The 14834-nt window shown below is 33.8% G+C and overlaps 1 protein-coding gene across 1 annotated transcript in view; it reads left to right on the plus strand.

Annotated features, from left to right (window-relative positions):
- Positions 1–703: 703 nt before the first annotated feature.
- The window catches only part of LOC133202416 (uncharacterized), a 59356-nt gene continuing 45225 nt past the window's right edge, over positions 704–14834 (plus strand). The window contains exon 1 of the mRNA XM_061338233.1: positions 704–720. The gene's annotated coding sequence lies outside the window, so the exon portion shown is untranslated. The remainder of the gene's footprint in view (positions 721–14834) is intronic.

The following is a 14834-nucleotide window of genomic DNA, read 5'->3' on the forward strand; positions in this document are numbered from 1 at the left end:
GGCTCTGATTTTCTGTTATGGACCATGAATCTACGTAGACCTCTACTACATATGTACATGAAATTGTAATCTTAATGAACAGTTAATTTTTTATTAGATAAAATTATTTTGTGTAATTGCTGGAATGTATAAAGAATCTCTCTTGTTGTTATTGTAATAAAGACTTCTTAAAAAAATTATTTATATGAAGGGAATAAACTTTTGACAGTTTTTCTCTTCAAAACGTTTTTATGTATTTATTTCAGTAACGTTTCAGCATAGATATAATAACAAATAATTTCAAAATAATGATATTAAACTACAGAAAGTAAATAATGTAATTTGGTTAATGTAAAAAAAAAAATCAGTTAATTTGAAATTAACAGATTTTAAACGTAAAAAATTTGATAGTTGTCTATAGCAAATATTGATAACGTAAAAATTACATCATGACGTCATACCTTTAAGCACGACTTTTGTGGACAATCATGCCATTTTTAAGAGGCTCCTGACGAAAAACTAAAAGTGGTATCGGAAAAATTTAAACTGTTTCAGGGAATATGCATTATAGACATCCTGTGAAAAAATCCTGATCATATTCAATAACAGGGCCGATAATCTTCCTCTTTATATCGCTGCTTCTTTTCAATTGCTCGGGTTTGTGATACAGGAAATATAGAATATAGAAAGGAATTCCACGCAGACGAATATCAGTGGGTATGGATATTACGAAGATTTTGTGTAAGTTAGCAAAATAATATTATGCATATGTCCTTACTGACTTAGGAATGTATGCATGTAGATAAGTCAAGCCAACGTACATAAGCACATTGGCTTATCTACTGTACATGTATATCGGTAATACATCCCTAGGTCAATAAGGACATTTCCTATAACTCATTTATGCAATATTATGTTCATTCAAGACCGTTGACATTCTCTAATTCGTGGTTATAGATAAAAATATTTTTTTCTTCTGTTGGAAAAGTAAGAAGTTGGCCCATTTAAAAATACTTTAAATATGACTGTACTTAAACACGAGATAAAAGGACCTACTATAAAATACATAATACTATAGGCCTAGTCCGAAATATCTGACGTTTTCCAGGCGTTTTTCACTATTTTTGATATTTTACGTGCCAGGAAAACGTCAAAACCGGCGCCATTATGTAGCTATGGAACATGATTTTTAAAAGCACTTCTTAATTTAAAAAGCAACACTTTATATTTAAGAGCCATCAAAAACCATTTCCAAAACAGTTTCATTTTTTGAAATTGGTTGAAAAATAAAGTTATTTATTTATTTATTTTTTTTCTTCATTTTTTCACATCTTGAAACAGAAAGTGTTGCCATTTTTTTTTTAAATCAAAGAAATAAAATCTACTAAGGTGCAATTCTTTATCTAATGCAAATTACCTTAAAACAATTATATAAACAAAAATATGTATTTGTTTATAATCACATGAAAAACAAATGTTATATGGTTGCCAGAATTAAGTTCGAACTGTGGTAACACTTTGTCTTTTTCATTCTTTGCAAGATATAGTTTTAAAAGTATGAGAAATATCAATATCAAAAACTTGATATTTCTCCAGCTAGATTTCTTTGTAAATTCAGCAATTCTGATAATTGCTAAAAAAAAAAAATTAATTAACCCCCCCCCCAAAAAAATTTAAAAGAGAGGAAGTATTATATATGCAATAAAAAATTATGAATAGAATTCTTACTAGGGGGAAAAGATGTTTTTCACAAATATTGATTACATATACTTTCATGAAGAGATAGGATAGGTTTAAAGTTATGAAACTTAATATTATGATCAGAAATTCTGTAATTGCACCATAATTAAAACCTCAGCAAGTAAAATAAAAGTTAATGAGTAACATCCACATTTTTTAAATATACATCAAACTCGCACACATTTTATTTTAGTATTAGAAAGTAACAAGAACAGGACTAGACAAATAGCATTGCCCGACGCCCAGGACAACCAATTTCGTTTTGTGGGCAAGTTATTTGATAAGTGACGCCTGCCCGCGGATAAGATTAGTGCTTTTTCAATTATTAACAAAACAAAACAAAAACAAAATCATATATATACTCAAATGTCTTTGTGTTATCACTTTTAAAGTATCATTAATCACAGCAAAGCACATGTTTTCACTGCTGTTGACCACTACATCGAATACTCGGTCGGAACTTTTCTAGAATTTACGCATGATTAACGTTTTGTTAAAATATTCAGAAGTCGTAAAACATGGTAGCTAGCCTATCGATGTCGTCAAAAAAAAAAATATACAGAAGTCGTAAAACATGGTAGCTAGCATATCGATGTCGTCAAAAAAGTTGAATGGGATTTTAGACTTTTTTTTAATTGTCAAAATATTAAATTCATACTCACGGTGAATACAGACGAGTTAGTTTAAACCATATTTTATTTGAAAAATACAAGCAGAAAATACAGATACAGATAAGTAGTACAGAAAAAAAAAATCAAAAAGGATTCGGAAACAAGTTTGAAAACTTATACTAATCCGTTTCCTTATTATTATGATTAAGATGACAGACCCTTATTACAGACCCTGAAACGTGCTACTACCCCAAAAAAGCGTGTGACTTTCGTGCGCTTTTCGTTTCGTGCAAACCGTGTAGCGTTTCGTGTAAACCGTGCAGCGTTTCGTGCAAACCGTGTAGCGTTTCGTGTAAACCGTGCAGCGTTTCGTGTAAGCTCCAAAGCGTTTCGTGCAAACCGTGTAGCGAGCGTGCGAGAAGCGTGTGAGAAACGTGTCGACTTTCGTGTAAGAACCGTGTGAGAAACGTGCGACTTTCGTGCAAGAAGCGTGTGAGAAACGTGTAGGATACATTCGGAACTCATTTTATTTTAAATATGGCTATTGATGGATCAACATGTCATTCTGTGTTGTTTGTAACTAATATTATTCGAATATATTATACCGGTGGTATTTTAAGAGAGAAAAAACTACGGAAACAACAAAATAATATTACTCGGTAATGTACATGTATTACATATTTGTTTGATTTTTATTCTTTTTTTATTTAAATAAAGAAGGAAAGAGAATATGTTCAAAGTAATTAATTATACGCACATCAATTTTAAGGTATTCAATACATTTTTTTAAGGGGGCAATACTGAACATCGTTTAAAAAAAAATCATCAATAATCCGGTCTTGTTCTTTTCATTCATTTATTTGAATCTCTTCACCATTTTACAGTTGTGGTATATAGATATTACAAAAACATATGGGTGATTAATGCAAAATAGTAGATAGATAAGGCAGGCGTGAAATATAAAATACTAAGTTTATTGCGTTGCTATAATTGTTAAGTATGGGAATTCTAGGCTGGGGAGCACAATTATTTTTTTTCTTTATAAACGAACATAATTTTCTTCTATTACAAGATTGTGATACAAATAATTTTTAAACGATGAGTCACTTATAGTCCTTTTATGCATAAAATTGGTTGATTAATAATTGTCTTATAAATGAATCATAATTCACATGCATCGGCAAATACAAGGTCAAATATTTCCGGGGAAGGGGGGGGGGGGGGTGTTCAAATGCAAACACAAACTTTGAGTTTTTGTTATTAACATGTTTTTATAGATGATTTTCTTTTTAAAGAAAATATTGATTTTTTCGGGGTGCGCTTGATGCACCCCTTAAAAATGTATAGGAATCTTCTTTACACTTCCGACACTCTTCTTACGACTGTGATCAAGGTCATTTACAACAGCGATCACGGGCTCCGCGTGCCGGGAACTGAAAACTTGTTCTGCTACATGTACATGTATTATCTCTTGTCAATCATGGCTAAGACGACACCCGACAATTACGATTGATTTTTAATTCGTGAAATTTAATAGTTGTATTAGTATTTAAAGGGTAAAAATAAATACCCGTGGATTTTATTTCTTAAATTTATCGATTCTCTGTAAACAGTGAATTGATTTGCCAGTGTATTCGTGAATAATAAAATATAAAGAAAAAAATCCGGAGTAATTATATATTAGTTGTTTTATTAATCACGCAGTTCTAGAGCATATTTTTTAGTTTTTAGGACACTGGACATGTATTCATGTATATTGAATGTATTGTTAAGAGCCGCGACTATTGATTAAAAATATATATATATTTTTTTTTTTTTTTTTTTTTTTGGCTAGACGGGATTTGAAATCAAGGATCTTACAAGGTGGTGGGTATATTGTTTTTATTTGATAAACACAATGCCTCAAAATGGAGAACTAAAGCATTACAATACCTATTCCCCCGGCTTCTCTAACATATTAAATTTTAATGATAAGTCAAAGTTTGATTCTGTAATGAAGCGATATATTTACCATTCTAATTAAATTGCAGTTAATGAATTACATGTATCTGGTCCCGCTGGAGATATGGATATCCTTTTTTTCTTAGAACGGGCATTTGTTTCTGTAATATTTTTTTTCCCAATGGTATACTTACTGAAACAAGTGCCAGTTATATTTAGCCATGAACAGAAGTAAGATCTCGGTAATCTACCCCCCCCCCCCCCTCCTGCACAATGTTCCTATTTGATTTAGTGTACATATTACCTTTGCAAATTATAAACAGGACCTAATTCAATCACATGAAAGTATTTATTTACTAAATCAAAAAAATGAATAAATCAATCAATAATTAAAAAAAAAAAAGGAAAGGAAAGAAAATCAATCCGATTACAGAAATCATACACAATTTAATCATTTTCTATCTTCAAATCAATAACTGGATTTATTTGTCAGTAATAAAACGATTTGTTATCAAACTATAATTGTAGAAACATTGAATGCTGTAAATATTAAGAATTACAAATATAATTATTTTTTTCAGTTCGTACATGTAATTTAGAGTCTAGTGAAAATGTTTTGTACATAGACGATGATACATGTAGGCATTTCACCGTACGCGTCACATTAATTCTCAATGAAAACTATATTATTAATTAAAAACAACTTAACATTGTGTATATTTATCTGTTAATATCGTACTGGTGTAGCGAGGTCTAATCCTAACTTAATCTGAATGATTGCAATTCTTAAATAATCTTTGATTAATCCGTAATTTACTTAATTTAAATAAAGTCCGAGAGATTCCGAATAAAAAATCCAGATCGAGGCCAAAACGTGCGAGAATCGTGTACAGAGCGTTTCGTGCAGGCTTTCGTGTAAACCGTGCAGCCTTTCGTGCAAAGCGTTTCGTGTAAACCGTGTAGCGTTTCGTGCAAACCGTGTAGCGTTTCGTGTAAACCGTGCAGCGTTTCGTGCAAACCGTGTAGCGAGCGTGTACCGTTCGTGCAGCGAGCGTGTGGGGTAGTAGCACGTTTCAGGGTCTGTAGATAGTTACATAACACGGTTTGAAGCTGCTTAAAAACTAATATTTGAAAATGACATACATGTTACGTTAGAAATCATATCGATTCACACAAATGAATGACTTTCTAATTATACAGAAGAAGTCTAATGGATTTGTACAATATGTATGTATGAGAGAGAAAAAAGCGACAGAATATGGTTGAATTTATAGGAAAAATAATAAAGAACAAATACAGGAGATTTACAGCAGTAACAGATATTAATTCAGAATTGAGAAGAAAAATAACAATGAGAAAAAATAAATAAAAATGACGCTTGCTACACACACTTAAGAGAATATACACAAGAACATACCCACGGGAGGAGGAGTAGTGAATAGATACTAAGGAAAAACTGATTAAATAAATCTCTTGGTTGCTACAATATATTTTTGGACAGATTTAAAGATTGCAACATTTTCTGCCAGTGGTAGATTTTGGTCACCAAATAATAATATATTTGTGTTGATGTAATGTGGAAGTGTATATATAAATCTATCTCTGAGATTTTCAAAATAAGGACAATGTAGGAGGAAATGTTCAGAAGTTTCAATCTCGCCACAATTACAGTTTGGGCTGCTGGACATGTTATCCCATATAACGTCACCATATTCGAGTAGCGGTCTAACGTAACAAAAATGCAATTTTTCAAGCGATTTTCTATCAATAAGAAATTTAAGTTTTCTTAGTAGATGAAGACGTTGAGATGCTTTCAGAAGGGTTGATTGTATGTGCAAATCCCAATGGCCATTTTTTGAAAAATGTATTCCAAGGTGTTTGTGACTTTCCATATTTTCGATTAATTGGCTATTCAGATTAAGCGGGGGATGTGTGATTGGAATGCGTTTATTGCTAAATAATAAACATTCGGTTTTTGAGGGGTTGAAATCGACCAACCACTGCTTAGCCCACGCACTTATCTTATCAAGGTCATTGTTTAATATCTGACTGGCTGTGCAAGCATTATCAACTACTATATACAGGGTTGTATCGTCTGCAAACAATTTAATTACACAATTAATTCCACATACAATATCATTTATATAAATAAGAAATAACAGAGGACCAAGAATAGATCCCTGGGGTACACCAGCTTTGATGCTACCCCAGGCTGATGAGGTGGAGTTGAGTATTACTCTTTGCTCCCTATTTGTAAGATAACTTTTAAACCATTTAAGCAAATTCCCATTTATCCCTGCAGTTCTTAGTTTGAACAGGAGACCCTCATGCCATACTCTATCAAAGGCTTTACTTATATCACAAAAAACAGCTCTTACTTCTTTTCCGGAATCTAGTGCTTTGCCTATGTCATTAGATACATCAAGTAATTGATTTATTGTAGAGTCACCTGGAATAAAACCTGACTGGTTTGAACAAAAGAAATTATTGTTGGATAAGTATAGATATACACGATTGTAGATACATCTTTCCATTACCTTTCCGGTTATGGAGATAAGTGATATAGGTCTATAATTAGAAACATTATTCCTGTCACCTTTCTTATATATTGGGGTAACGTTTGCTCTTTTCCATTCCATCGGAAATACTGCTTTTTTAAGAGACATATTGAAAAGTTTACATAATGGTAATTTTAATATAGAAGCTGCCTCTTTAAGAAGACGGGGATTAATAAGATCTGGGCCTGTAGCTTTGGAAGTATCTAATGATAGAAGAACTGTTTCGATTTCGGTTGCATCAAGAGTTAAGTCAAATAGTGTTTCGTAATTACTAGAGGAATGTGTATTAGGTAATCTGTTTGAATGATCATCAATTGATGACTGTTTTAGGAAAAAGGTATTTAGTAATTCGGCTTTTTCATTGTCATCTTCATATGTTTTACCTTCGAAAGTAAGAGGAGTATTTGTAAAGGGTTGTTTAGAATTTGAATTTATTAACTTGTTTACAATTTTCCACCATTTTTTTGAATCATTGCACACGTTAATTTCAGATGAGAGCTTACTGTAGTACTCATCTCTGAGTTTTCGGACAAGACCGACACACTGATTACGAGTACTTCTATAGTTTTCCCAGTCATTATCTCTCTTAGTCCGTTTAGCTTTTTTATGGAGACGACGTCTTTTCCGAATGAGTTTTCTTAAAGTGTTGTTGAACCATGGTGGGTCAGATTGCCGAATGATCACTGTTTTATTGGGAATTGACATTTGTGCGCATTCGACTATAATTTTATTTAAATTAGAAACGCTATTGTCTATGTCTGATTCAATAAGTAAATCATCCCAGTTTACGTTTGCTAAATTTTGTCTGTAGGAAGTGTAGTCACCATTATCAAATAGCCATATTTTCCGTTTGAAACAGTGAGATTCTAGAGGGGGTTGACTGAGGAGCCCGTAAGTAGGACAATGATATCGAACATACTGGTCTAAGAAACAATCACCAACCGAAGACCTCACCACAAGTGAGGTGTTACTTACAAGTATAATATCAAGAAGTGACGACGAATGCTCAGTGAAGTATGTAGGTTCTTCAATAATTTGAAACATGTTATAAGTCTGTATAATGTTTAATAAACGATCGGCTTGTGTGTTTGGTGAAAGTAGATTGGCATTAAAATCCCCAACGATGATTATTTTGCTTATATCAGTATTGTAAGCTTGATCTATTGAGAATTCAATGTCATCCCATATACTTATAGGTGAACTTGGGGGACGATAAAATGTACCGTATAAATAGATTTGTCCACGAATAACTATTTCAAGCCAGACGCATTCAATTGTGACAGGTTCTAAATCCGATCGACGTTTTGCAAGTATGTGATCTTTGACATACACGGCTACGCCCCCGCCTGTTTTGTTTTTCCTACAGTAACAAAATGGTATTTGGAAATTTTTTAATGAAATGTCCGAAAACGATTCATCGTTGTTTAACCATGTTTCAGTAAATGACAGTATACTATGGTTATGCAGTTCGCTTTCTAAAATGTCTAGCTTGGGTTTTAAGCTTTGAACATTTAAATGTACAAATGATATCCCGGTTGTACCGTCAAAAATTGATGAATATGAGTAAGATGAAGAAAAAAAGCCTTCAGTTGTGTTTGTTGAAGGACCAGGATTTGATTCAATATCTCCTGACAATTTTAGAGTTAGTGCTGACAAGTTGGTAAGCAAGTTAATATTTTTAGAGATATAGGCATATGAAGGCATAGAGAATGGCGCAAAGTACTTATGAGTAGGATTTTTTTGTACAACTTTACAATACTCGTTAAGATCGGAAAGTAAGATGATCAACATGATAATTGGAACTCCATTACCTTTAAAGCTTAATATCAAGTTGATACAAATAATTTCAAACACACTTAAATGCAAAATAGAACGTGCAGCTTTTGAATAGTAATTTCCCACCCTGGCTCGATATTGTGCTATTTCAATACCCATATCTTAAGTCACACCTCGACAAAAAACAAAAAAAATGAGAGAGCCAGGGTAAACACTACATGAGCAAGAATATAACCAAAAACATGGGTATGTGGAATCAGCTAAATAGCAAGCGATTTGTAGGCATCTTATAAATGGGTTGTAAAAAACAAAGTCTGAGATAAACCAAACAGAAAAACAAAGAGTATACATGTATATACAGGGGATCATAAGAACAAGCATGATGGGAGTAGTGCAAATGGTTGAGGTGCATGGGAAACTAGCGTGAATTGATTAGAAAGATATGTACCTTAAAAATATGGTTATATTACATACAAGGGAGTGTTCTAATGGAACAAAAATGTCACAGATCAGAGTTCAGGATTTACATGGTATGACCAAATGGAGTGAGATCCGACTCTTGTTGGATTATGAACACTTTGTCATTTAAGTCACGGATACGGATCTTCCCGTTTGAGGACCAGACTTGTTTGATATGGTGTTTACGGCTGAGCTGCCTCGCAATAAACATGAGTCTATCTCGGTATTTGGTGAGGTCCTCGTTTATCGAAATATTTTTGGTATCGGGATGGTTTTTGAATTTCTCCCAGTTTTTGATTAGCCTGAACTTTAGGTCGACGTTTTTCATCTTGGCGATAATCTGCCTTGGACCATTTCGGTTCTTATTGTTGGGGTTACCGACTCGATGGGATACTTCGATATCACTTGGCTGAAGTGGGATACCTGCCTTTGCTGATGCTTCAAGTAGCAGTGTTGAGGTGTCCTCACTTTGTTGTTCTGGGATCCCAGATATCCGGACCATGGGGCGCCTGCCATATTGTTCAAGTTCGTCGAGCTGGCGGAACAGGTTTTTATTTTCATTCTCCAAGTTGATAATCCTGTTATTAAGTGGTTCAACTGCTTTCGCTACCTCGGACACTACCAGCTGGGAGATCTCCTCTTGTAGTGCCTGTTTTACAGCCGCAGCAATCCGCATGACATCATCCTCTCCAAGAACAACTTGCGGAGGTGCAAAAGCGGGACTTGGAATACCTGGGTGGCCTGGTATGAATGGCGGATGGCCGTAAGGAATCTGTTGTACTGGAGTAGACATATGAGGGAATGGATGAGATTGTAATGGGTTGACATTACTTGGACTGGTGGAAAGAGAACCTTCCCTCTGCTTTTTAGGGGAGCGAGAAGTTTCAGAGTTAGATTGAGATAGGGCACTCAGATTTCTTTTGTTGTTTTCGTTGTTACTGTCACCCATTATGCGTTTTTTATATTACTGTTGATGTAAAAATTACAATGGAACACTCAAAGTACACTCAAAGCACACAGTACTTGTATTTGTAACACAGTGCATGTAAGCATAGACGGTAAAGTATAATGATAAGAATATCAACCAACGGGTTCATAGACATAAAAAATAACTGTATGTTGGGCGAAGTTGGAGGCTTATAGCTTGAAGTCCCTATAAATGTTTGAAGTATGTATTCAGAAATGTCAGACGATGCAGCATAAAAGAACACAGAGGTAATGAACTATAGCGCACTGACATCGATAAACTGTACGGTGAGTAGATCTCATCGGTCGCTCACTATCTACACAATACAAGTTCTATAAAAAACTGCATCTAAATAATAATTTCATGACATGTTCACCAATACTTCTCTCATAAATGTTGTCTCCCAACTCCTACTATGACCCATCACCGCATACCAAAATGTTGCACAGAATAAATTACATATTTTGCGGAGCTGCACAAACCGTGTATACTACCCAACAAGGGCAGCAACTCTTTTGACGAGTTAGTGGTATTAAAATTGACTGACTGCTGTTCCCTGGCAATCACACAGCCAGGATGTAGATAGCTCAATCGACATGCAGTAGTGTTCACAGATTTATAGTGTTTGTAGGTGTTTGTAGGTATTTTGAGCTCGATCACTGTTAGTTATCTTCACATTTTTCATCAAATAAATACACATTAATTTTTAAAAAAGAGGATCTTATTGAAGAATTTTGAGGAAGATGGTTCCTTAAAATTAACCCCCAAAATTTATCTGTGGGATTTTAGATCAAGGTTGGTCCTCGTGTAGTGTCTCAGTCGAGAAATAATTTTAATATTAATGCTTTAACTTCGTGTAATTTAAGAAAAAAGTGGGACAAGCATATTTTTTGGTAGGACAAGTAATTTTATGATTGTTACCTGTCCGAGGGCAAGTACTGCAAAATTGTATTTGTCTAGCCCTGAAGAAAAGGTAAACTGGTTATCATGGTTATGACCATTTGGCACATCGCAGTTTACTAAAATCCTACACACCCCTCAAGCGTGTTTTCCTTAATGACAGCAAAGGGCAAATAACTTTGTCAGGCATAAAAAGTCATATGATCAAACGTGATTTGTGTTGAATACAAGGATTTAAAATTATTTTAGATTAAATTCTCATAGAAAGTAGTTTTCTGTTTTATAAAAATCAGGTTTTTCTTGGTGTATATTCTGAAATTCAATTAATTTTTTCTCGAGAAACGAATTTTTCATTTTTACTTTTTTTCTCGCTAAAATGATGCAATTTATTTATTTTCATCAATATACACTTGCAGTAATACTTCATGAAGGTTTCCGAAAATCTTTTGCGATTGTACATGTCGTCGTCTTTTTGTATCAGTCCGTAACACACGACCACCCGATCGTTTATTTTACACGCCATTTTTGACAACACAAATTTAGCAAATATTAGAGTTATCGCCCGTTGCTTTTCCGTCGCTAAATCATTATGAAAAGGGAAAAATCGCCGCCTCCAACTGGAGGCGGCATTCTCGGATCGATTTTCGATACTTGCGAACCGAATTAAATGTCTAACTCACATCTTATCAACAGTACAATGCTTCTAGTACTTACCAATATGGCTTTTTTTGTTCATTTGTAATTAATATAAAGTGTTCTGGTGAAAACATTTTATCAAACTGTCGAGGTCTGTTTGATTTCGTGCATTTTGAAATCTCGTGAGACCTGCATCGAAATTTCGAGTGATATTTTCTTTTTAGCGATATTGGTGAGAACAAGAAGCATTGTGCTTTTGATAAAATGTGAGTTTGACATTTAATTCGATTTGCAAGTATCTAAAATTGAGTTTACTTGGGAGAGGTGAAATTTCCACTTTTCATAATGGCGCCGGTTCTGACATTTTCCTGGCACGTAAAATATTAAAGTCGAGAAAAAAGCCTGGAAAACGTCAGATATTTCGGACTTCTACATAATTTAATATACCTCATTATTATTATTGTATACTACGCGTTATCTGATTGGTTTTAGATTATCACGTGACAGGGCCGTAAAACTTCATAATTCCCTGTCGTCGTCATGCTTTACATCATCATATAATTCAACCTCTTCGGAGACCTAGTGCATTTCCCGAGAGTAGTCACAAAATTAATTGCTGATTGTTTCAACGGAGTGTGATGTGTCCAAGGAACTTCTGTAAATTGTTTCATTAACATTGAAATTGAAAGTGAATTTAAAAGCGGTGCCAAATTTGAACGTTTGTATTTATTTTTAAAGTTTTTGCTTTTTTCAGTGTAATAAACAATTTTTTGCATGAATGTTTGGGAAACATGAAGATTCATTCAGTCAAGAAAATTCATATTTCCCTCGGGTGAAGCCCTCGGGGAATATGATTTTTCTTGGCTGAATAAATCTTCATATTTCCCTCATGATCATGCACTAAAAGTATAACGTTCAGATAAATCCCTGTGGCTGAAAAAAAGAGACCACTATTGATTTTGAGGTGAAAGGGTCAAAGGTCAAAGTAAAAAATTCATACATTCTGTCAGACGTGTCTGTATGTAAAAAGCCATGATATTTTGCAAAGAATAAGTGCACTTATAAGGGATGTGCAATTTTATCAGTATACCGGTATATCATGATTTTTTATTGTGCGATACGTATAATGATATGGACACTGAATACTGGTATTTAGAATGTTACTTTAAATTAAAGAAAAAATTATTTTTTTTGTTCAAACTTTTTACAATTATAGAATTTGTAAAAAATGTTGTAAAACAGTAGAACAGCGGCATCTAAGCATCACAAAAATGCTTTTAAATCATTAAATATATAAATAAAAATGAAAAAAAGTGAAGTTATGTTTTCACTCTATATTTTTTTTTTTAGAAAAATCATGAAAATTCATTTAAAATCAAAGAAAAAATTATTTATAAAAATATCATGATATTATTGTGATATTTTTGGGAAAAAATCGTGATACATCACAATGCAAAATTTTTGGCGATACCCACTTATGGGCTCCAGTAAAGTGTGAAAACATGAAGATTCAAATTAAAACATAATTTTTTTTCTCGCATCATCAATTGATATCTTAATAAAACCATAAGATTCAACAAATTTCAGTGCTGAAATTCATGTGTATGCAAAGAGCATTACCAGCTTTAGGGGGTAGTATATCTTATAAATAAAATCTATATGTGTATGTTCATTATGTTTCTTTGTTGTCCAAAACTTTGCCAATAAAGGTATGGTATAAAATTGTCAAAAGATGTTTAAATATTTAAAATTAACAAGAGGCCTGAACGGTCACCTGAGTATAATACAACAATTTAGAGGATCCGTAGATATAAAATAAACTGGTAGATGAAGCTTTGTTGCCCAAAAGCAAGAGAAATAGGATGATTAGGATCAATGAAATAATTAAACTAGTATTCAGTAACAATTCATAAATTGAGTTCTAACCTGTCCCCCATTTATCACTATCACCATGCAGACTATTAAATTGTAACCTCTCATATTGGTCTCTCTTGGTCTTTGAAGAACATTCAATAAGTTATTTTTGTCTCATTTTAGCTCACCTGAGCTGAAAGCTCAAGTGAGCTTTTCTGATCACCCGTTGTCCGTCGTCTGTCCGTCTGTCTTTCCGTCCGTCCGTCTGTAAACTTTTCACATTTTCAACTTCTTCTCAAGAACCACTGGGCCAATTTTAACCAAACTTTGTACAAAGTATCCTTGGGTAAAGGGGAGTTTAAATTCTTAAAATTAAGGGCCAAGTCCCCTTACAAGGGGAAATAGTCAAGAAAAGACAAAAATAGGGTGGGGTCATTAAAAAATCTTCTTCCCAAGAACCACGGGGCCAAAAAAGCTGAAACTTATGTGGAAGCATTCTGGGATAGTGTAGATTCTAAATTGTTAAAATCATCACCCCCGGGGGTAGGGCGGGGCCACAATAGGGAATCCAAGTTTTACATTGAAATATATAGGAAAAAGCTTAAAAAATCTTCATCTCAAGAACCACTGGACCAGAAAAGCTGAAACTTATGTGGAAGCATCCTGGGGTAGTGTAGAATCTAAATTGTTCAAAACATGACCGCGGGGGGTAGGGTGGGGCCACAATAGGTTTTACAAGGAGGAAATCTGGTAAAGAACAGCATGGCCAAAGTTACTCAGGTGAGCGATGTGGCCCATGGGCCTCTTGTTATTTATCTATTACTTACAAGTCTATCTGATTATTAAAACTATAAAGTACTTTTTGTATTTTACAATAATTTTTTTTTTTGCATAATTCTCTTATTCTATTAACTTTTCAAATACATTATATACAGTGATTCATTATCAAAAGTGAATTGCAAAGGGGAATAACTTCTTTCAGTAGAATACAAATTAATAGAGCCCTGGCCAGGGCCAGAACACTTGACCAAATGGTCCAGATGTTTGAAAATCTGGTAAAAATATCCTTGCTTATTAAAGCTTCTACTCTGTTTGCCTTCGATATGCCAAGGAGCAGAGAAAATTTTCAAAGAAATAATGCATTTTCACTATAGATTTAACACAGCCCTACCCTAACACCAAACCCATGACCCAGGGTCATGAATTTCACAATACCCTCATCGTCATAACTCTGCACTCAGTTGAAGATTTTCAAAGAATTAACACATTTTCACTATACTATCAATAGACCCCCCCAATGAGAAACACAAAAAACTCTCACTCTAGGAAGAAGCACCCTTATTCATCATAACTCTGCACTTTGTTTATCTGCTCAACACTAAGGAGCAGACAGGATTATTTAACAGAATTAAT

The sequence above is a fragment of the Saccostrea echinata genome, unplaced genomic scaffold, assembly GCF_033153115.1.
Source record: "Saccostrea echinata isolate AGI-Se365-2 ecotype Australia unplaced genomic scaffold, CSIRO_AGI_Sech_v1 ptg000047l, whole genome shotgun sequence".
NCBI classification, from domain to species: Eukaryota; Metazoa; Mollusca; class Bivalvia; order Ostreida; family Ostreidae; genus Saccostrea; species Saccostrea echinata.